This window comes from Protopterus annectens, chromosome 13.part0 (assembly GCF_019279795.1).
Source record: "Protopterus annectens isolate FY-2018-M chromosome 13.part0, PAN1.0, whole genome shotgun sequence".
NCBI classification, from domain to species: Eukaryota; Metazoa; Chordata; order Ceratodontiformes; family Protopteridae; genus Protopterus; species Protopterus annectens.
This window is the reverse complement of record NC_056747.1, coordinates 124,180,295-124,204,668: the sequence shown is the minus strand read 5'-3', so window position 1 is coordinate 124,204,668 and position 24,374 is coordinate 124,180,295. Positions and strand designations below refer to the sequence as shown.

The 24,374-nt window shown below is 41.2% G+C and overlaps 1 protein-coding gene across 1 annotated transcript in view; it reads right to left on the bottom strand.

The window, feature by feature from the left end:
- The window catches only part of CTNS (cystinosin, lysosomal cystine transporter), a 391,269-nt gene that overhangs the window by 151,450 nt on the left and 215,445 nt on the right, over window positions 1-24,374 (bottom strand). The window lies entirely within an intron of this gene.

Genomic DNA, 24,374 nt, shown 5'->3' with positions numbered 1-24,374 from the left:
CAGTTTACCATAGGGGGGAGTCTTATTATTCCTATATTTGGAAGTGGAGGCCCACCACTGCTTAGTTCTGTGTGTCTCCTGGGACTGAAACCTGGGGTTTTTGCTGTGTCTGGGTTTGGCTTGAGAAGACCTGGAAGGGGCTGGAAAGGACCAATTCTTAGAGGGCCAGTGCCTACTGAGGCTGAACTTGTAAAAAATCTTTAACAGTTTGCATAGATTTAGCTTTATCTTCCATTGTTTTAAGAACTTCCCCAGCCTTGTTGCCAAACAGGCAGTCCTGATTTAAAGGAGCATCCAACAATTTAGCTTTAACATGATCAGGCAAAGATTGCTCCTTGAGCCAAGCATGCCTTCTGAGCACAGACCTAGTAACTGCAGCCCTGCAAGAGGCCTCTAATGAATCAAAACCACATTGCAAAGTATGTTTTCCAACTTGTTCAACAGAATGCATTAAATCCTGTAATTCTTTATTTTCCACACAGTCAGGAATCAACATAATTTTCTGTTTAAGCAGTCCAATAACATGTTGCTGATATTTTAATATATGAAACTGGCAGTTTAAAGCCCTAGTGGCCAAGGTTGCAGAAGTGTAAACCTTCTTACCCAATCTATCCAGCGCCCTGGAGTCTCTATCCGAAGGGATAGGATTTTTAGCAGTAGAAGCCTTAATGCCCTTGGGACCCTGTGAAATAGTCTCTGGATCTGCAATAGGATTTTTAAAAAGGAACTTGTGGGACTCAGGGACCCTGTAGTATCTGTCAGGTTTTCTGGCAGCAGGAGGTAGGGTATCAGAGGCCAAACTAGATTCCGAAAAAGCATCAACAATGTCTAGTACAGGAGGAATAGCTAAAGGCCTATGTTGAGGTAGAAGGAAATCCCTAAGCCTCTTTTTTGAATCAGAAATATCCTGGCTTTCCCAGAAGTGCTCCCTTAGAGTATGTAAGGTTTCCCCAAAAGAAAATTCCTCATGAGGGGAAGCAGAGAGAATGGAGTCCTCTGCATCAGAATCTTCATAAGTAGATAAGGGAAAATCCGGAACATCAGAAGAATGAGAAAAAACAACAGAATCCTGATCAGAAGATTCATAATCAACTTCACTCCTAGGCTTCTTAGAAGGGGGGGGGGGGGTTGGTTGGCTACCCCTCATTAGAGTTATTAGATCTTCATCCATTCTTATCATTTGTTTTTTAGGCATAGAGGCCTGATCATGTGGCCTGGGCGTCGGTTTTTTAGGCATGGATCGAGATTTAGGCCTAAGTACAGAAGTAGGCGTCTGTTTAATATGCAAGTCCGTAGGCCTGAATACACTCTCAGAAGCCAGTGCCTGCACAGCGGCACTGGACCCATCCAAGGTAGAGACATCCGCGACTTCCATAGTTGAAGTATCTTGCGGCATTCCTGACTCCGAATGGGTCTCAGTAGTGGCCTGAAAATCAGAAGTAGCAGGTATCGGGGGCTGCGAAAATGCCTCACTGAGTACCGGCGAACTGGCGACTGGCTTCGGAGAAGTGTCGTCGGCAGTTTTGGACCTCAATGGCCTGTCTCTGTCTTTATCTTTGCATTTGTTTGGAATCCCAGTAGTCAGATGGCTAACCAACGACATTTCTGGATAATTAAACCAAGAACCGAAACATTTAGAGGCAAAAATATATTGACGACGGATCGTGCGCTGATTAAATAAAGCACAAAACTGACAGCAAGGTACGTCGTGGTCAGGGCCTAGGCAAGGAATACAATATGAATGAAAATCTTTATGAGGTATTTGCTTCCCACAAGTAATGCAATTATTAACTTTTACTGACATCGGTAAGGAGCAGGAAAAAGGTTCCCCAATGGGGTACTTAGCTTTAGTTGAAGACTTCGGTTCTAAAACTCGAAAATGAAAATTTCAGGAGTCGGCTGGCCAGCACTTGTGAACTGCTTCTGCTTCGGGCACCGCACGGCAAGAAAGACTGATGTAATGGCATCGGCTGCATGTTTTATACCCCTGATGACCTGATGTCATGGAAGAAGGGACAGCAACCGATGCATGACCCACGACTTTGTTAATCGGGCTGACTGAGGGCTACCTGTAAGCAGATAACCCAAATGTAATGACTGCAACAGTGAAACACGAAGAACATCAGGGGGCAAGCTATTCCTCAAACCCTTCTCTGACAGGAAGTACCTGGTTCCTTCACTGACATACACTAGGGTCTGACCCTCCGAGGTTTGTCCAGGCCAACTTCCCTGCTAAAAAGAACCAGAAAACTAAGCACATTTCTACCTTAGTAAGAAACCCTCAAAAGGAATGGCAAGACTTTACACTGGAGCTCGTTAAAGCTCTCATGTCTTTAAAACTCCCTCAAAGCTGCTTTCAGGTTCATTCTACTACTAGGACTCCCCTTTCATCTAGTCTTTTAAAGAGGCATAGAGATTCTTCTTCTGGAGATGAAGAACTGGACTCTGATTAAAAATCTCTTGCCTATTCCTCTCAGATTCATTTTTCTTTGGCTGTGGCTTCTGATAAAGATGATTCCCTTTCCCCAATTCTCCCTTACATGATGTTTCTTTTGGAGATACTGTAGTAATAATGATGCAATACTTCAAATGGGAAAGCTGTAAAAATGTCCATTGTACATGCAAGGTATTATGGTTTGCTTTAGGTGGACACTCCCAAGCCTTCTGCTATTCTCCTCGTTTCGGAAGCTCTTTTGTACTCTTTTACTTCTGCTTCTCAGAATACAGACTCAACCCCCAGCTCCTAACAAACCTGATAGCTTTTAGAAGGTTCCTGATGCCCAGAAGTTCCGTTATAAGAACCCTTCTTCTTGATCCCTCTTATCTGTTTTATTAGTTGATATCTTCCCCTAAAGTCTTGCCCACTGATCAAGATAGTAGAGACATGGATAGATATGGCAAAAAGGGGTATACTATGCTTTTACTTTTAGATATATCAACTTACCACACTCATGAGACACTTATCTCTTCTGTCTAAGGTTGAAAACAGAGGTAATGCAGAGGGCTTGTATGAAGTCTGGCACCCTGCCTGTGACCCAGAGGGTGACTGCATCTTCCCTCTTCACTTTCATTTGAGGAACTGTGCCGTTACTCATAACAAGAGGGGAGTTCTTCCCCTGTCGTGCTGATACTGCCCTTACCCACAGCCTCTCCCTTCCTTTCTTTCATTCTCCAAACCAGGAAGCTTTCAGCTTACTCACCCTGCTCACACAGGTGCTTGGAAAGGTACATACCCAAAAGGGGCATTGTACTCAATTAATAGCCTGATGACAGGTTGGGTGGGAGAGGTGGCTTTTCTGTTAGATTGGAGCTGAGGAAAAACAAAACACTAGAAGCTGAAATGGTAGTTGGCATACAAACATGCTGCTTCCATCCGTTTTTTGCTCATATCCATTTTCTGTCTTATGCACTTTTTCCTTTACCTCTTTATCTGGCTCCTCCTGGATTTCATGTAGGTTTGGTTCTAATTCTAGTTCTTCTGTCTCACGTCTTACCATTCTCCTGTTCCTATCCCATCTCTTTTATTACACGTCCCACCAGTTAATCCCATCATATCTACTGCACATTCTCTCACATGTTTTGATTACACTCTCTCTTCCTCTTTTCTACAGCCCCTTCTTACCATCCCGCTTCCGGTTTCATGTCAGTTACACCGACTGTGCCTCGCCATTCTCATTGGCTCAGAAACGGTTACCACTGCTGCATAGTCTGATGTTGTCCTTGCTTATTTTGGTTCTCTCTGTCCATTTCCTCATTTTTTTTATCTAAGCAGGAATATGTCTAACCTGTTTCAATTGCCCCTGCTGCTCCTGCAGAAGGTACTCTACCACTTCTCTTCATTTGTCTCTCTCCATATGTTTGGCCAACCTCCCCCCTTCTTAGCTCTTGCTGATTTACTTTATTTTACTTCTTTCCTATAAACCTCTCAACGTCTTTGTTCAAAAATTCTGAGCAAAGCCAGAAATAATGGGGGAAAAAGGCTAATAGTACAACAAACGTTTGCATTAACATATATTTTCTGAAAAATCAGTAGCATAACACTCTATTGCTAGCCTTGGTGATTTACCAGAAAAGCGTGAATCAACAGCTTACTTCTCAGAACAGTACCAATAAAACTCAAAAAAAGAAGTAATGAGGAGAAAGTAAAATATATTCCACCAAATGAACGCTTTATTAATAAATCCGCGTTTTCGTCTGTATATAGACTTCATCAGATTAAACACTAGTTACATACCCAATACATATTTTTACCAGAAAATCTAAAATGTTATTTGGGGATGAGGCCAAAATATGGAGGCAAAAATAAGGGACATTCTACAGAATTCTGTACAGCTGAGATGTATACTCTACCCCTTCCCTTCAGTGTTATATTAAAGTCCTAAGATCTCCACCTCCCAATCTCCCACCCACTGTCCATATTTTGAATAAGTTTACAAAAAAAAAAAAAATTCCAGCTATATTTGAAACAAATATTCCCTATTGACCATCTTAGGATCATAGGAAGTTACTAGGCCAATGGCCCTAGGGCCCTTACAAGCCTAGCCAAGTTCTACCCTTATTTCCAAGATCAGCACCTATTGCCCCTGTCCAAGAGGGACACAGGTAGAACCCCTGCGGTGAATTTAAGGCCTTTAGATTAAGTAACCTGTGTACCATTTGACTTGTGGATATGCAGCATTTCCAATAAAGCAGGGTCAAAGATTGCCTTATATACAAGCAGAGATTGCCTCTGAGTAGTCTATATGAAACAGAATAAAGTGACAGTGATTTCAGACAATCCACATAGGCTAGATGCTGAAGACCTTGAATTTTCCTTGTGAGGAACCTTTATGGTCTCACCAACTGTTGCAAGTGCTTGGAAAGGTACATATCAAAACAGGTGTTTGTACTCAAAAGCCTGATGACAGGTTGAGTGGGACAGGTGGCATTTCTGTTAGAAGATTGGAGGGAAGGAAAAACAAAACACTAGAAGTTGAAATGGTAGTTGGCTAAAATGTCAAAAGCAGGTAGAAGGAAACAAGATTCATACCACCTGTCCCCTACCTTGTATTTCTAAAGAACAGACAGTAAACGCTCTAAGGCCAAAAGCACACCATTTATGGGACCTAACAACTTCCCAGGCTGAATCCTACACAGGCTCCAAGATTAACTGGCAAGACCATTGGGCACTCTTTTCAATCATAGTCTAAGCACCGGCTTCATACCAGATGAATGGAAAACAGCCACAGTTATTCCCTTCCACAAAGGTGGTGCTTCCAGTGACCCCGGGAACTACAGACCTATTAGTCTGACTAGGCTTATTTGTAAGGCCATGGAGAGAATCATCATGGACCTTCTCAACAAAGATATAGGTAATCTCCAAACACTTGACCCTACTCAATTTAGATTTGTCAAAGGGAGATCATGCCTGTTAAACCTGGTGGACTTCTTTGAGACAGTCACCAAGGAACTGGAAGACGGCAAATCTGTGCATACAGCCTACCTAGACTTGACACTATCCCCACTCAGGCATCATTGACAAACTCACCCAGCTATATATAAACCCTTATATCATTAGATGAGTCACTAACTGGCTCACAGATAGAACCCATATAGTAAAAAAAAGGGGGAAATCCATCTCCAACAGCAGATCTGTAACCAGTGGTGTTCCATAGGGATCAGTCCTGGGACCTCTACTATTTGGAATATATTTCTCTAAAGTATAAGCTAAAACTAAAGGTCTGTGGCTAACAAAGTTTGCTGAGGACTGCAAACTGGGAGCGGTCATAGAATCTCCAAATGATGTCAACATCCTACAAGTGGATCTTAAACAAATGATTAGTGCCAATGTCAAAGCCTTAAACCCGTTGCAAAAAAAGTATTATCATCCCTTTTGGTAAGAGAGATGTTCCTGCTAACTACCACATCAATAACAATACCCTAAGTATGCACTCAGTTTTGAGAGACCGGGGCACACAGGTTGACAGCAACCTTACCTTTGATCACCAGGTCTCCACAGTGGTAAGAAGGGCATTCTATATTGTTCATCTCATAAGTAAGGGCATTGCCTCCAGAAAAACAAGAAGTTACAACCTCCGTGTACTCTTCCCCCATCAGGTCTACAATGGAGTACAATGCCCCTTTTGTTGTGTACCTTTCCAAGCACCTGCAGCAAATGGAGAGACCACACAGGTTCCTCATTAGGAAAATTCAAGGTCTTCAGCATACATCCTGAAATCAATGTCACTTTATTCTGTCTCATACAGACTATTCAGAGGTGATCGCTGCCTTGCATATAAGGCAATCTCTGACCCTGCTTTATTGAAAATGCTGCATATCCGCAAGTCAAATGGTACACGGGTTACTTGAGCTAAAGGCCTTAACCTGGTATGTGACATTAACAGAATCTGCTGGAGGGATAGATTTGTCTCCCAGTAGTTACCACACCTCTGGAACAGACTCACACTTTATGTCAAACACAGCACCTCACTGGCCCTCTTCAAACGCAGTCTGGACGATTGGATGGGTAACCGTAAATTCATCCCAGGGGTTCCACCACAGGGGCAATAGGGGGCTGATATTGGAAATAAGGGTAAAACTTGGCTAGGCTTGTAAGGGCCCTAGTGTCATTGGCCTAGTAACTTCATATGATCCTATGGTACAGCCATTCCTCTGTATTGCATCTTTCACCTGTCTTGTGTTTTTCTCCACTGGTATAGGGTCTCTGTATACAGATATAGGTTCTGTGTGTAGTCTGCCATTACTCTCACACTCAAACCCTCCACCATACTTTAATCTACTATGAACTGGTCTTTTCTTTTCACCTGAAGGTGTGGATGCAGTATATTATGTCCTTGCAGGGGAGGGTCCATTTACCATTTTCTGATCCAACTTAATGAATCTGGTCATCAGTGGGCAAAGCTGCTGAAATCTCACAATTTTACAAAATACCATCAGCTCTCCACTTTGTATCACTTTGGGTATTCCTGGAAATAAAGTTTTCCTCACTGTGAAGCTGCTGTCCAAGATATCAAAGCTGCTCTCTTAATCCAGCTTTTCTTTCAAGTTGCAGATCTCTTGCTCCAGTTTTTGTATGATTTGCAGACACTATGTTAATTGATATTCTGGATCCCTAAGCCTCCCTTCATTTAGTTTTCATTTCAGATTTAATCCAATCCTGTATTTGTTCTTGCACTGTCGGCATTAGTTGGCACAGTTTTGCTCCCCTTGTGACAGCCCTCCAATCTTCGGCTTTTTTTCTCTCTTCAAGTTCTCCTCTCCCAGGCCATTTTCTCTACTTTTTGTACATCTCACTGGGAGCACTCTTGCTCAGGTGACCATCGGGGCACAGCCCTTCCCAGCCTCCATCTCCCAATCTGAAACATATCAGAAGGAACAGAACACAATGTAACTATTTCCTGATGACACAAAAGCAGATGCAGCAATGCAGGCTGGGACAAAGGATTTGGAAAGAATAAGTGGGAAGAAAGGTAGTAAGAAGCTCAATGCAAATAAATGTAAAGTAATGCACTTTACCTACAACAACCTTGGTGTGAAGAACCTGCCATGGGAGTAGAACTGATGCCACCAGAACAGGCTGATAGTGCAGTGGCAGCAGCAAACTACTTTATGAGATCCTTAATGGGGGAAGAACCGATCTGTTCAAGTTAAAAATAGGAAAGTAGATCCTCCCAACCTTGTTTCAAATGAGGGACAGCCTCTATGATGGATTTCAAAAAAGGAGATTTGAAGCTATCCCAAGAACTCTACCAGGAAGGTCTAGTTACTCAGCAGAACTTGATTTGGAGGCACACTTAGATTTGAGACATGGTCGACCATAACCACTTCCAAAACACACTAAGTCTTTGTTGATTGCTGTCTAAAAAATGGGGCATGCGCAGAAAAACACCCAATCATGTGTAGCAGACTACAGTCCTAGGACTACTGCAACTGGACAGTAGAGCCATCTTAAGTGATTTATCTGTTAGGAGGCAAAACTGACCTTTGCCAATAACCTTTTGGTGAAGATGTTTTTCTTTGTTTGAAGTCAGCTTGTTCTGACACAGGAAGGTGGGGATAAAGGAGATCATAATGTTCTTTTAACACAGAGAGGGCCAATTTCTTCTTTAAAGGGTTATCCACTAGGTTTTGAAAGGTATGACCAAACAACACTTACTACCTAAACTGAGCATTCATGAATGCTGCTGGATTTCCTCCATGAGGGAGGATCACTTCAGCCACACCATCATGCACAGGCATACACCTAAGACTACAGCTCTAGTCACAGCATCAGTATAACCAAAATCGAAGAAGGTGAAATATAAACTCACCTGATACACTGCACACAGCATCTATATCAAATCTGCCTCAAGTTCATACTCAAGAGAGGTCTGCCAGTTTTTCAAAGGCCTACTCAATGAAGAAGGACTTGAACTTGCATAGGTGAACAATTCTAGTCAACTCAGTCGCACAGAAGTCATTCTTGGGGGGGGGGGGAGAGGACGGTTGATATAACAGTTAAGGCATTTTTCTCACAGTTACAAGGTACAGGGTTAGATTTTCTCCTTTCAAAGGGAAATTGGCTATGCTTAAAATGGCTCACAAGGTACCTATGAACCTGCTTATTGATTTTAACTCTGGTGGCAAGGTCGAAAAATGTGTTCTCTGGGATTTCTAGATAGATACACATACACAGGGGTCAGCTCAAGACCACCTGATGAGGAACTTGTTCTATTCAGAGAGAGGCATGCAGACTGTACCTAGTTTTATGATGACCGGAGTAGCAGAACAACAAAAGAAAATAAATATCCTTAACATTTAGCTTCAAGGGTAAGATTACACAAAGCTCCTTCTCCTCTTTCCTCACAGGCATATTCAAGCATTTCTAGAGGGGGAGGAACTGGAGACTCAAGACCATTCCAAATATGGATGTCTAAGCCTCAAGGTCTGTCTGCATTTAAGAGATGATGGCATTCAGACTTCCTATATGAGCCTGAGATGTAGGGAGAGTCTCATGATCCCAAATGACTACAAGAATATGCTCATGTTTAGTCTTGCTCAAGACCTCTGTGACTAACTTACTGTGACCCAGATGACAAGAGTTCAATTAACAACTCAGGTACTGGATTAACAAGCAGGGGAGGGGGTCTCAGTGAGCAGTGCATGCTGATGCACTTACCCTGGAGGGGGAAGGGACTGGTGGCTGTTTTGCCTCCTGTAAGTGAACGCTTACAGGCAGAAAAGATGTCACCAGAAATGTTTATTCAAGTCCATTCGAAATATGATACTTAAGCTTCATGGTCTATCAAAATGAGAGGTAATCTTGGGCACACAGTGTTGGGAATGCTCATTACCCTTGTCCATTTCAAAGACAGTGGCTTTCGGACTTCTCATATGAGCCTGAGAGGGAAGGAGTCCTCATTAGTGTGTAGGCCATAACACAGTAAGGCCTCACAGTGACATGGCTGCCCATGTCAGACTCCAAAGGATGGTAATAGTCTAAATAGAATGATTTGATGGGTGCGTAAATGACTACCTCCAGATTTAGCTCCAGCCCTATGGAAAATTAATGGTTTATCTGATTATACAGGAGTGATAGTCATCAAGCACCAGGGGTATGGGGGACAAAAAAGTACGACTCCACAGTCAATTATCAGGTGTTGGTGGACAAAAAAAGATAAATGTGCCTGGACAGAATGCTGCATGGGAGAGAGCAGCTTGCATCAGGACTGGCTCTGGCATCAAATTATATTCTCGAAGTATGCAGTCTCACTCAAATAAAACGAACCTTTAAGCAAACATCAGTTTGAGTTCTAGATCTTAAGCCACGAGCCCAAGTATCCCATACAAACTGTAACAACAGACCCTATTGATCCTGAGGTTGACCAAGGTCCCAAGCACCACTGATCTGTTTCCCAGGACAAGGTACACTGCCCTCAAGTTTAGCTGATCATCAGGGGGTAAGGCAGTGGATCATCCTGTCACTTTAGAATTCGGTGATTTGCCTCCTGCTGGTGCTTTGTTATCTGCTGAAACATAGGGCTGGTTTGCCTTTTGTGTTATTTGCATGCGTAACACCCGGGAAGTCATTCTGCCAGTAAACTCATCTCTAGGAGGGCTGGGCTCAGGCCTACATGAGGTGCTTCAGTCACTGTGGCACTACTGCAGACTGCAGCTGAAGACTTCTCATGTGACACTCATGCTGATCTCTGTGCAAAGATTTCTCAATTACCACTTTCCTTGTGGTAGCAAACTTCCTCCTTTAATGTCTGAAGGCAGCACGGTTGTACTGCTGGCACTTAAAAACAGTACTTCACATGGTATTCCTACTTTGGAAAGTAAAGGCAACATCAGATTCGGTCTCTGTTAGTAATGGCCATGGTGGTGCAGCGGTTAGCGCTTCTGCCTCACAGGAAGAGGTTCTCTGGTTTGATTCTCAGCTGGAGCGCCTTCTGTGTGGAGTCTGCATGTCCTCCTTGCAGTCAAATGAGTGTGTGTGTCTGTGTGTGTGCTTCCTGTGAAGGTTGAGTGCCGGGCTGGCAACTCGACACCATAAAAATTCCACTACCAATCAATCTGTGGATTGGTGATCTGCAGTGGCAACCCCTAATGGAAGAAGCCGAAAGACATAGGGACACTGTAGATCTACATCTAGGAACTAAACACAAATTTTTCATCAGTATTCATAACAAACAAAATACAAATTGTGCAAGAGGCAGATAAGAAATGGAGGTTCAGAGCCAAGTGCACTTATACAGCTGGCATACATCATGGCATGGGCCAGCACTAAGTGTGTAAACCATCAAGTGTGAGATCTTCAGCCTCACCACACACTGGCATTTTTCTCTGAACTCAGCTGCAAGTAACCCTTCAAGACTGGCCTGCAATGTTATATTAGAAATTTAGGATACAATGAAAACTATGGATGAACAAGAAAATGTTATACAGATATAAAAAGACGAGTAGAAATTTATATAGAATGCCCAGATACAAAAGGCACAGTTAGAAATGAATGAGGCTTCTAAATGAGTTTCATTATTTCGAGAAGTTTGTATTTTAGCCATGTTAATTAGAAAGAAATTAATCCTGGAAACATTATGCAGATTATTACAGCTTGTATTAAGTATGTATTTTGGAGGAGAATAGATGCAGAATGTTCCTGCACCATCACTCTGTTCACAATTAGAGGAAGAAGACAAACATAGGAAGCAGAAAAATATAAAGAACAAAACCCAGAGATTTTTGATAGGTATTTGATATGGTGCAATATTTATGCAAAGGAGAAAGCCAAACTAATCAATACAAAAACGCAGATCAAAAGATATTTGAAAAGAAAAAGTCACCAAGATATGGAAAATTTCAAAATACAAAAAACAAGTAACCAAAGGGGGGATGGAGAACAGATGATTAGTAAGGCAAAAGTTAAACGTACAGAAACTAAAGTTATGGACTATCTGCAAAGTGAATGATTTAGTTTAGAAAAATCCAGCACAGGTAACGTCACAGCATCATGGACCAATGAGTCCCCAGCCTAAGGAGAAGCAGGTGGAATAGGAAGCAGATGATCACTTGCCACATGGGGATGCTCTGGAGCCTTCAGTAGGAAACCAGTACAAAAGTTCGGCTGGAGTTGCACCGCAAGGGAAGGAGCAGGAAACAGCGGCAACTCTGATGCAGGCAGTGCTGTGGAGAGAGGGGGCAATGAATTCCCTTATGAAGAAGCAGCAGATGACATGGGATGCATCTGAAAAGGATATGTCACAGGAAGATGTTTGGAACTTTCTGTAGAATGCCTGCAGAAAACAGGATGCCACCTCCCCAGTTGCTTACTTTAAAATTCTCCCATGTGCTGGGCCCCGGTTCATGAGGGATAAGTCAGCCAGAAACCAGGTAAAGACTAATAGGAAAATTCAGAAGGGACTTCATGCCATCAGGACATGGCTAGTAGTAACCAGTTGTGGAGGGAACCAAAAAAAAAGGAAACGCAGTGAAGGGGTGTCTGCTAAACCTAGTAGTAAAGTGTTTCAGTCAGAGAACTCCAGTTTGATATAGTATTACTCAGATTATTAACATGAAAAATAAAATAAACACTGAAAATAATTCTAGAATGGGATTTTGTGCATATGTGCGTGTACCTGTTATCATTGACTGGATTGTGTGTAGCACATGGACCATCATTCACAATCCAGCAAATCATAATCAACTGTGAGGAATAAAAGACAGTAAGACTCAATCCCCACACCTACTGCAGGACACATGTTAAAGCCCATTCCTGAGGTTTGCTGGTTGGGTTTAGCTTCATTATGATTAACTGTTTGGGAGCTAATCACAATCAAGCAGACATACAAGAACAGAAATTATAGTAACACGTTATATCTTTCTATTTAAGTCTCTATAACTATCAATCTACATAGGTTCATAGGTTCATAGGTTCATACTAGGCTATCTGCCCGAGGGCATTTATAAGCCTAGCCCATTGTTTTGTGGCTTACGCCACCCCTTTAGTATGGGGAACTATACCCATTATTTTGCTGTGCCTCTGTCGAGCAGTGACACTGAGGTAATTCCTGGGGTATATCTGCGATCTCCCATCCATTGGTCAAGATTTCTCTTGAACAAGGCCAGCGAGGTGCTCTGCCTCACATGTACCGGGATTTTGTTCCACAGCATAGGGAGTCTTTGGGTGATGAATCTATCCCTCCAGCACGTCCTATTAATAGCCGTGTCGAGGTTTAAGTCTCCCTTGTGGCTCTGATGGATCTAGATTTTTGAGGTGAAGCATATTCATCAAATCTGGGTTTGACATGGCCTTGTATGTTAGGCAAAGGTCACCTCTGAGCAAGCGTAAGCGTTTTACTGAATAGAGCTGGAGTTCTTTCAGTCGGGCAGCATAGGACAGATTTTGAGACCCTTTATCCTTTTGGTGAGGAACTTTTGTGGCCTCTCCAGCTGCTGCAAGTGTCGGGTCAGATACATTCGAATGGGGCATTGTACTCAATCATTGGTCTGATGAGTGATGAGTAAAGGGAGACTATGACCTCCCTTGATCTAGATGAGAATCCCTTCATGATAAGGTGGGCAATGTAGAAGGACTTCCTAACTACTTTAGCTACATGGGTGTCGAATGACAGACTACTATCAACCTGGGTCCCCAGGTCCCTGATAACTTCTTCTGTGCTCAGTGGATTGCCACCTATTTGGTAGCTAGGGGTAACCTTGTTTTTCCCGAAGGGTATGACTATGCATTTTTGGCATTTAACTTTAGGCCGTGGCTCTGGCACCAGTTATCCGCTTTCTGTGAGACCCTTCTGAAGGATATCTGTGTCAGATGTGTTTTCTACTATGGCCCAGTTTGCAGTCATCTGCAAACTTTGTCAGCCATAACCCTCCTGTGTTTGCTTGTACTTGGAAAAGTAGATGCCAAACAAGAGTGGGCCCAGGACTGAGCCCTGTGGGACACCACTTGTGACAGGCTTTGAGTCTGACATGGCGCCAGCAACTCTGACCCTGTGGGTTCTGTCACTCAGCCAGTTTGCAACCCATCTTGTGATGTATGGGTTAACATTTAAGCTGATGAGTTTTTCAATGATACCGTATTGTATCAAGGCCTTAGCCAGATCGAGGTAGGCTGTATGGACTGCCTTTCCTCATCAATGGCTTTGGTGACTGTTTCAAAAAGTCAACCAAGTTTAAAAGGCATGATCTGCCTTTGACAAAGCCAAACTGGGTTGGATCCAAAGTCTGCAAATTCCCTATGTCTTTATTTATGAGGTCCATTATGATCCTCTCCATGGCTTTGCAGATAAGGCTTGTCAAGCTAATGGGCCGGTAATTTCCAGGGTCTGTGGAGGCACCGCCTTTGTGAAGTGGGACCACAGTTGCAGTGCCACTCCTGGGTACGTATCCAGAGGTAAGACTTTGATTAAACAGCTGTCCTAGCTGTGGGTTTAATTCCTCATTGAGTTCGTGGAGCACACAGCCGGGGACAACATCGGGTCCCATGGATGCTGTGTTTTTTGCTTTGGAGAAAGCAGTTCTCTGTTGGGCTTGGGAGATTTTGGGGGGTCTGCACTTATTTGTTATAGATATCTCTCCTTTGGGGGAGGGGAGAAGTTTGCACTGAACCTGTCAACCAGTATGTTGGCAATGTCTGTAGGATCAGTAATCTTCACATCATTTTGAACTAGTTCTGAGCATATCTGGGAGTTTCCTCCTAGGTTTCTAACATAGCTAAAGAAGGCCTTATGATTGTCTTTGAGTCTTTAGCTATTTTTCTCTCGAAATTTGCTTTGGATGATTTTATGAGAGCTCTTAGTTTTTACTTATAGTGATCAAGGGTGTCTTACCTTTTAAGGATTTTGCTCTATCTTGTAGTAGCTTCCTCCTTTGTTGCAGAGTTTGTTTATGGCTGGGGTCCACCAGACTGGACGCTTGCCTTTGGTACAAAGAGTCTTTGTTTTGCTTGGGATTGCCTTATCCATCCAGTCCTGCAGGTGCTGGTAGAAGGGTGATTCAGCGGCTTGAGTATTGTTTTCCGCTCGGGGCCTGAAAGGAGACCACACTAGTCTTTAGAAGTGTGAAGTCGGCTTTTGAGAAGTTCTTTACTGTGGTCTTTTATTTTCAGGTGGGGGTGGGATGAGGACCTCCAGCGAGATTAGTTTGTGATCTGATCTCACCAGTGAGGGGTATAGTGTTGAACATTGTGCTCCCATGTTCGTGATGATGAGATCAAGTATGTTATCTCCTCTTGTGGGATGGTGACGAGTTGTTCCATGGCATTTGAGTTTATGAATTCCAGGAACTTTTGGGCTAGGGTGTTTGGGCTTGAGTAGTGTTCCCAGTCTATATTAGGGTAATTGAAGTCACCTAGTATGATGGTGTTTGGTGATACATTTATCCCTCTAGTGTTTTCAGGAAGGCCATGTGAGTTTCCTGAGTTTGTGAGGGTGGCCTGTAACATGCTACAATTTGCAGAGCAGTCTTGCCTATGGTTAATTGCACCTGGATGGTCTCCGATGCATCGACCAGTCTTGAGGTGTGGGTGTCCTTGATGAATATGGATACCCCCTCCTTTCTTGTTATTGTCCGGATTTTGGGGCGCATGATATGAGGTAAAACCTGATAGCGCTGGGGTGCTCTCAGGAGCCTTGAACCAGGTTTCTGTCACAGCACAGACATCGATGTTCTCCATACTGAGAAGGGCCTCGAGTGCGTGCATTTTGAGATTTAGACTTCTGGCATTGAGCAGCATTACCCTTAGTTTTTTCCTTTTGTGTTCTAGGGTGGTAGGTTTAGAATTTGAGCCTTGCCTAAAAAGGCACTATGGGGGTGGCAAGAGCCTTTGCCAATATCCGAAACCCAGGGTGACAGGTGCAAGCGCAGCGTGGCTTGTCCAGCATGTCATCCCAGGCAGACAGATACTGGATCCCCTTTGAATGACACCAGTGTTTAAGCCAATTGTTAAAGCAGATCATCTTATCTCTGTATTGTGGCATCATTCTTGGTGAAGGTAGGATACTGCTCAAGGTCAGGGTCATACCTGCCTGGGCTACATAATCAGAGAGCTCCTCAATGTCTCTTTTCATGTAGTCCAAGGAGGTGCTCAGGTCGTTTACACCAGCGTGGACAATGACTGAGTCATATTTGTACCTGCTGTTGAGAGACCTGAGTGCTTGCGTTATGTGGCGGATTCTAGCGCCCGACAGGCAGCTTACTGTGACCTTCTCCTTACTCAGTCTGGTGAGCGGGACATCAGTGTGTCTGACTATGGAGTCATATAATACATATAATGCACACACACACACGTATCTTTGTATACAGGAGTCATTTTGCAGGGAGTCTTACTTCTTCACATCCCTTTCTTAAACAGACTAACTCCATTATCACAGCCACATTTAAAGGTTAAAGACCACCTACATCAAAACTTCATCACACTCCCCATGTGCAGAACTGTGATTCCTAAAATAAGTTTTAAACATTTTGTCACAAGATTAATTAAAAGAAACTGAAATTTAGCAAAAAAAGAAAAAAATCCTGATACGACTGCGTATGTTGCATCTGAGGGTCTGATCTAATAAATAAAATAACTTTCACTGTAGGCTTGAGGAACAAACTAGAACAGTTAGCTATACGTCTCAAGAGTTCCATGACTCTTCATCAATGGATATTCCATTTCCTACAAAACTGGCCCCCACATATTCCACTCAGCCACTCCCCCCCCTTCATTGGCTTGAATTATCATTTCCCATTTTTTCCATGCGCTGCAGTAAATTTGAAAGTTTTCTTTTGAACAGGATTTAGGCAACCTCCACTGGTATTTAATGGCATTTATGAAGTGTCTAGTGGGTGATTTTCTACTGTAATTGAGACTGAATGTTGCATTTGTGAAGACCAATGAATGCTATATTTTTAATTAGTTTAAATAGTTATAACTTGGTCCCTCTTACCAATAATGAATGTTTTTGACTGCCTATTTGTGGTCCGTTTTTAATTATCATAATAAATTATGTTTCTAGAATGTCGATTTTGTTGTTTTGGAGAGGTGTGCGTCTGTGTGCATTTTGTGTAGGGAATGAGTGACGTTACTTTTTGTTCCACTAAAGTGAAAGAGAGTGAAAGAGACAGTGTGCTGACCATTACTGGTTTGTTTTAAAGTAAATACATATTTGGGTAGCTTTATGTGGGTTGGAGTATACTGGTGCAAAGGATCGTCTGTTTCATGCATTTGCAGTGAGCAATCTTACTTTAATTTCAGTGAGTTGCAAAAATATGGCAACTCTAAGGGATTTTTAGTCAAATCAATGATGCACAAAAGAGGGTGATAGAGTTTTGATGATTTGCCAAGAATGGTAAGAAACCTCTGAGGGGATGGTAAAGAGAATAACACAATTTATCTACCCAGCATGCCAAATAAATGTTTTCTTACACTTGTTTACCTGGGTACAGTTTAGGAAAATGTATGTAAAGATATATGACAGTACACATATGGACTCTGCAGTATTACTAAATTCCTTCAAAATCATTGTTTCATGACTAAATGCCAAAAACCTTTAGGAGGTATTCATTTTGAAAACATGCCCCTCTCTGCTTCCTAAAAGACCCTAGATCAGGTGGGTGGGACATTGGTTTAACATCCCAAATGAAGGACTTAAACATCAGAATGTACTGACTCCTCCTCGCACTCATCCCCAACCTAATGCTGTGCTGCAGTATCAATACTCCAGGGCAGTACAAGAATATGAAAGTAGTATCTGGTGACATTGCTGACAAGTTTTTGTGGGAGAACTCGTACTTAACACCTATAAAATAAAGTGAGGGGAGGGGGGGGACAGACGGACAATTCCAATTTACTCTAATACAGGAGAACACTGACTGTGGGAAGTTGGTTATAATGAAACAGCCTTACAAAATTACATCGCCACTGTCAATATCTTGTCATCATAAATGATGCAGAACCTTACAATGTTCAAGAAGTGACTACTTCTCTGAAACACTTTAGGTGCCATTAATATATCAAATGGAATTCTGAGAAATTTGTTATCTTCCCACAGGAAAATTAAATACAAATCTTGAAACCTGCATCATGAACAATTTGCCAAAATTCCTAACAATCAAGGACAGAAAACCATTTTACTCCAGGCATAGCTAAAAATCACTTCTTAAACTGTATGAAGTGAATAATACTTCTTCCTTATAGTTTTATTAATATCTTGCAGCTGTGCATATGCACATTTTATACGGCTTCATAACAGTAACTATGCTGTCCTCCTGCTCAGCAGGCTCACTCTGTTTCCTAATCATGGCCACATTCCCCTTTCTCTTCAAATCTTTTCCAACTCTATAAAAAAAAAAATAAAACGTCTCAAGAGTACAAGGAAACTGAGAACTGCGATAAATACACTGTAGATGGTCTTCACCAGGAAATGGCAGGCCCCAACAAGTGATGCACAAAACATTCCAAGTTCAACAATGGATAAAAACATTCAACAAGCAATTCTAATTTACTCTAATACAGAACCTATATATACAATGCAACATAGCAATTGTAGGCCTTCTGTAAGCTCTTAACAAATATTACCCCAACAAAATGTTTAAAATTGCAAGTTGTGTAAAATAAGTTGAGCAAATGCTTTTCTCCCTTTAAAGGAACAGGAATTCATCAGAACACATGACAAAATACACTACAAACGAAGCAAATAAATACTAGTCATTATTACATACGGTAATCATATATGGTAACAGGGCATAACCCAACCCAAAAACTATGTAGAAACCCTAACAAATTGAGACATTTTAAATGCCATTTGATTTTTATTGATTAAAAAGTGTTCAAAACCACCATGGATAACTATCACACAGATAATCTATATACAAATATGGCACATTTAAAATGAAACCTATAATGGCATATATAACTTGGCCACCCTCAACTTCAAAACAATGGCCAATAAAATAGTGGTTGTTTATGCCCGGCTTACTAATGGCATTCAGACTAAGTTGCCATAGTTGATCTTTGTATTATATGGTGGTTTCCCATACACCACCATGGGGGTTGTGTTCAACTTTTCCCAGAATTAAAAATAAAAAATGCCTGAAATTAATATATTCAATAACATGCTTATATAGGGTGTATTTGGGTTGGTCCTCAGTATATCATAATTACTTAACAGATAAAAATCAAATGGTATTTAAAATGTTATATTTAAAATTTAAAATGAAATGTGTGCCAGTTTTGTTAGGGTCTGTACATAGTTTTGGGTTAGGTTGTGCCTTATTATCAGATCTGATTAACATATGCAATTTGAGTGGTACATTTTGAATTGGTCAAGGGTATGGACTAATTTGGTGCAATTCTAGTGTATTTTATCCTATGTTCTGATGAAGTCCTGTTCCTTTGAAAGGGTTGAAGCATTTGCTCAACTTATTTTGCACAACTTGCAATTTTAAACATTTTCTTGTTGGGGTAATATTTGTATGTACCCTTGAATGTTTTTATTGAATATTAAACGTGGAGTCTGTTCATGCATCACTTGTTGGTGTCTACCATTTCCTGCACTAGACCATCTCCACAAAACTACTGGAAGTTTCCTTGAAGCATCCAGACTCTAATATGGTTAACTCCTAACAAACAGACCAGTGAATAAATCTTTTTACTAATGCAGCAAATCATCACTCTGCACATTTGCATTAGATTATTTTCACTATACTAAACTTCTGGCAAGTCAGATGACTCAATACAGAATAATTACTTGGTTTGCCAACTGCATGGAACAGAATCTTGTATCTTATTCTTGCATTCAAAATGAGCACTTTCTGATCTAGCTATTTTTATATAACATGAATGTACAATTTACCAAGAGAAAGCTTCAGTTTACTCTCTGATTCAGTACACATGCATGAGTACATTCGTTTTAGCGTCTACCTTAAAAAGAACACTCATGTTTGAGATTCTTTGCTCAAATTTCAGACCAGTCTTTTGCAAATTCTCTGCCATCTTCTTCCATTCTATTATCTCTGTGCACATTTTAACACTATCATATGATAAATAAAAACTTAATTTCATGATGTTCTTCCATCACATGCATTGTATTCATGGGTAGATTATCTTTTTCCATTTATCACTTTTTGGAAAAATTCTCTTTCCACAGCTTATACATACTTAATTGCTAGACCGTTCTTTTTATCATGCATACAGCCATACCTCAACTCAGAATATACATGTATCTCATGTTTTATTATACATCCCAAGACTCATGACTTAGTTCTACTTTAATTATTAGTTTCAGGTTTCCTGTGTCATATGCAACATAGAAATTTCAAGTCTTCGGTGAGCTCTTAACTGTGATGAAGATCACTTATTCTTCACACATAAATCACTTAACATTCACCTGTCTCTCGTCTGATCATTTCTGATATCACACACAACTCTATTACATAAAAATGAATCATGCAACTAACAAAATTCATAGTCATTTGGCTCGATTATTTAATTCAGTAATATAAGCAACAACACTTTTTGTGGGACCTTGTGTTCTGGTGAAGAACAAATGGCAGATACACAGCACATTTTTTCCCTTGTTTTATCTGTAACCCTGGAATTTCTGTATCATTACTGCAATATTCTCTCAATCTATTCCTCTCAAAACTCAAAATTTTTATTTACTTATTTTACATTTGTTAACCGGGGGTGTCTGACTGAGCCGAAAAGGCCCTTTTTCAGCAGAGGCCCGGGGAGAAAAGCTCCACAAAGAAAAATTACAGACACATTTAGTTATTTAGACATGATCAGTATACACACAAACTACAGGAGACATGTTTTTACAGTGGTATGCGGCACATAAACAGTTACAGTGGAGAGAACAAACAAAAAAATATTAATTTTAAAAATAAAGATAATTAATAGATTTGTGGTGTACAGCTGAAATTTGGAACATAGGTAGAATACATACATAGTACACAGGTACAGTACATACATTGTAGATTAGCCAGTGTTTGTAAGATTGAAAACTATTATCAGGTGCTCTAGATTTTGTATGTATGTGTTATCCGCTTTCACTAGCCTGGGGAGCAATCATGGCACTGCCAACTTTCCTTGAGATGTTGCCTGATGAGGTCTTTAAAGGAGGCTTTGGATGATGCGTTTTGAATGCTTGTAGGGACAGAGTTCCATTTTTTAGCCACTGAACTACTACATAGTGCATCTCCAAAGCTATTGTAGCTGTTGGTGACTTCTAGTAGTAGTTTGCTTGATGATCTAAGAGGCCTTTCGGCTGAGTGATGTTGTACTAGGTTTTTGAGGGCAGGACACTTATTGGGGAGGTAACAGAATGACAGAGGCAGAGCTGATTGTAGGTTAGGAGGTTAGGCAGTTCAAGCCAGTGGAGCTGTCTCAAAGCAGTACAGTGATGAGTTCTATATGAGCAATTTGCAGCAAAGCGGGCAATTCTGTTATAGCAGGCTTCCATTTTGCTTAGTTCAGTTTTGTTGAGATTAGTCAGAATGGGAGATGCATAGAGTAGGGTGGATAGAAGTTGGGAGCGAGCAATGGCTGATCTTGTGTTGTTGGTACGAAATGATTTGATACGGTAGAGCGTCCACAGTTTGGCATGTACTTTTTTAATAGTTAAGTTGAGATGACTATCAAATTTTAGGTGGGAATCTATGGTTATTCCCAATAGCTTAGCCTGTGCCACTGGAGCAACTGGAGTAGCATTAGTGGAGTAGATAGTGAATTGACGGTTAGTGTTTTTGTTAGAACTGGTTATAATCATAAGCTGAGTTTTCTTTGGATTGAGGATAAATTGGGCTTTGGGGTAAGGTAGTTTTCAACTTCAGAGAATGCTAGTTGAGTTGTTTTCAGGAGGGTGGGAATGTTTTGTGCAGCATAGATTAAGGTAATGTCATCTGCATACTGAATTACAGATGCATGCTGTGTGGAGGTATGGAAGTCATTTGTGAAGACTGTGAATAGTAGTGGTCCTAAGATAGAACCCTGTGGGACTCCTATAGTTATGGGCAGCTGAGGAGAGACAGAATTTTCCCATTTCACAGCTTGGTACCTGTCAGTTAAGTAGCTTTGGAACCAGGTAAGAGTGGAATTTGATAGATGATATTAGTTTAGTTTGTTTAGCAGGATTTGGTGTGAGACTGTGTCAAATGCTTTGGACATATCCAAAAAAAGAGTTGACACTTGTAGGCCTTCATTTTTGAGATGGTTTACTGTGTCTATGAAGCAGAGGAGGGCTGTAGTGGTACTATGGGCAGGTCTGAAACCATGCTGATTAGGTGACAGGATGTTGCTCTCTAGGAGATAGTTTAGCATCTGGGTATGGATGCATTTTTCTAGGATTTTGGCCAGGGGGGAGAGTAAAGCAATGGGTCTGTAGGTATTAAGTTCAGTGGAGGTCCCGCCTTTATGTATAGGTGTAACATAGGATATTTTCCAGAGTTTGGGCACATAGTTTTCAACAATTGATCTGTTTATGAGAGTGGAGACTGGGATAGCAATAGCATCTGCTGTGAGTTTCAAGAAATAGCTGTGGAGTAGGTCGGCTGCTGTTGATGAGATTTTTAGTTTGGAGAGCATGCTTTTGATTGAAGTGGTGGAAACTGTTTTGAGGGTAAAGCTTGTGTTAGTGTTATTTGTGTTGGGGGGGGGGGGGATAGTGAGGAAGGAACTGTCCTGTGATGCTAAGGATAGAATTGAGTTCAATAAGTGGGAGTTGAATTGTGTTTCGATGGGAACTTTAGTGTCAGGGGTGGTTGGTTTGGGGGTAGCCTTTTGGGTGGATTTTAGTAGCTGGTTTACATTTTTCCAAATTTTTTGCGGGTTGTGTTGGTATTTAGATTGTAATGTTGTGTAGTAGGATTTTTTTGTCCAGCCTAATGCATTTTTTTGCACGGTTGCGCAGTTCTTGGTACTTAGTTAAGCTTTGTGTTTCTTTGTTTTTTTGATAGTAAAGCCAGGCAGTGTCTCTGGACTTGAGGACTTGTTTGGTTTCTTTACTGAGCCAGGGGTTTGTAGAGGTTCTAACCTTGATTTTGCACAATGGAGCGACAGTGTCTAGGTGTTGTGGAAATGTTTTGTTGAAATATGCTACAGCCTGGTCAAGTGGGAGGGTTTTTAGGGGGGTCCAGTCACAGTTACAGAGTAAAGTGTTGAGGACCTCAGGAGAGAATTTTTGTGTTTCTAGTGGATATATAGTTAGTGGTTTTGCATATGCTTGTTCTACTACATATAAAGTATATTATGTTGTGGTCACTTAAGGTGTCTGGGAGACTGCCTGTGTGAGGGTACAATGTGGGGTTGTTAGTTAGGACCCAGTCAAGGATGGATTCCCTTTTAGATTTTTTATCACATCTAGTTGGAATTTGGACTAACTGCTGGTAGCCATGGAGATTTATTAGATTACTTGGTGGTTCTGATATACAGGTGAACCAATCTAGGTTGAAGTCCCCCAGAATAAGAGTTTCTTGTGAGTATGTGGAAGAACACCAGGATAAGAAGTCTTCAAGGCTAGCAGGTGTATTACCAGGTGGAATATAGATCACAATTGTGGTGATGACCTTTTTAGGGTGAAGTTGAAGTTGTGAGATAAGTATGTCCCAATTATTGGGGGAGGGGTAGGAGTTTGGTAATTGACGGACAGTTAAGTTTGACTTGTACAGTAAGGCAGTTCCTCCCCCTTTACGAAGTGGTCTGTCTTGTCTAATGCTTGATAGATTTTTACATTTTTTTCCTTGCAGGAGGGAGAAACACTGTATTCTATACCATTTCAGGCTTCTCTAATATACCAATTGTAGTTAAGAGTAGATCAAAATTCTGGATCCACAAGCTCCAGTTTACAGACAAAATGCCCTGCTCAGAAGTATTTCACGGAGGTTAGAGATACACCACTCTTGAAATAAAAGACACATTTGACTTATTTGTCATTACTTCTGACATCAGGTAAGATTTGCTATTCAGAAATACAAATGGGTTGACACACTAGCAGGAGTCCTGCCAGTTCTATTAGTTTTACTTTGAGACAATGCAGAATTGCACAGGAAACTAGACCACAGTAAATTCATGGGACTCTGAATGAGGCTAAAGACATTAATAATTTATAGTCATAATCTCATGTTATGGGAAGTTGGTATGCCAATTAGGACATGGGGACAATGACTTGGCAGCATTCTGGTTGGCATTATGGGAAGAAAATCTAAAAAATCTAACTGTAGTTCCACTTTTGGATCTAAAGATGCACTTGTGCGCAAGTGAGGTATAAAATACTTTCTAGACTCAAATCTATGTAAGTGAGGTATAAAATGCACATTACAGTAAAATCTCCTGAAGCCTACTTTTAGGTACCATCAAACCAGCAATAAGACAGCTATTCATAATGTTCAATTCCCTATGAAATTTTACAGAACACCTTGGATCCAGGTAAGCAATCTTTACCACTATTAAAGTTGCTGATCAGGTTGTCCTATAATTAGAACAGTTCATATTCATCACTTTATGTTTCCCCGATGGGTATCTTCTCAATCTATGGACCCCCACAGGAAATCACAGTCAGTGTGTTTTCTTTTTGTGCACCAGCAATAATTATTTATTTTTTTTTGGGGGGGGGGGGGCTTTTCATTTTCCTTGTTGTGTGACAACAGAGTTAAGATAAAGTAAGGGATAATGCGGCAAAGCCTGAGGCCTAAATCTTGCAAAAATGTTTTTCTATTAGGTTCATAGGTTCATAGGTTAGTACTAAGCTAACTGCCCTTGCGAGCCATTTTAAGCTTAGCCAATTATCCCTTGTGAGACTCAAACCCTGCACCTTGTGTTTGTAAGGCAAACACCTTAACCATTAGGCCACCCTCCCAACCCTTGCTTACTTCATCTGGCTTACACATTGACCAGTTCG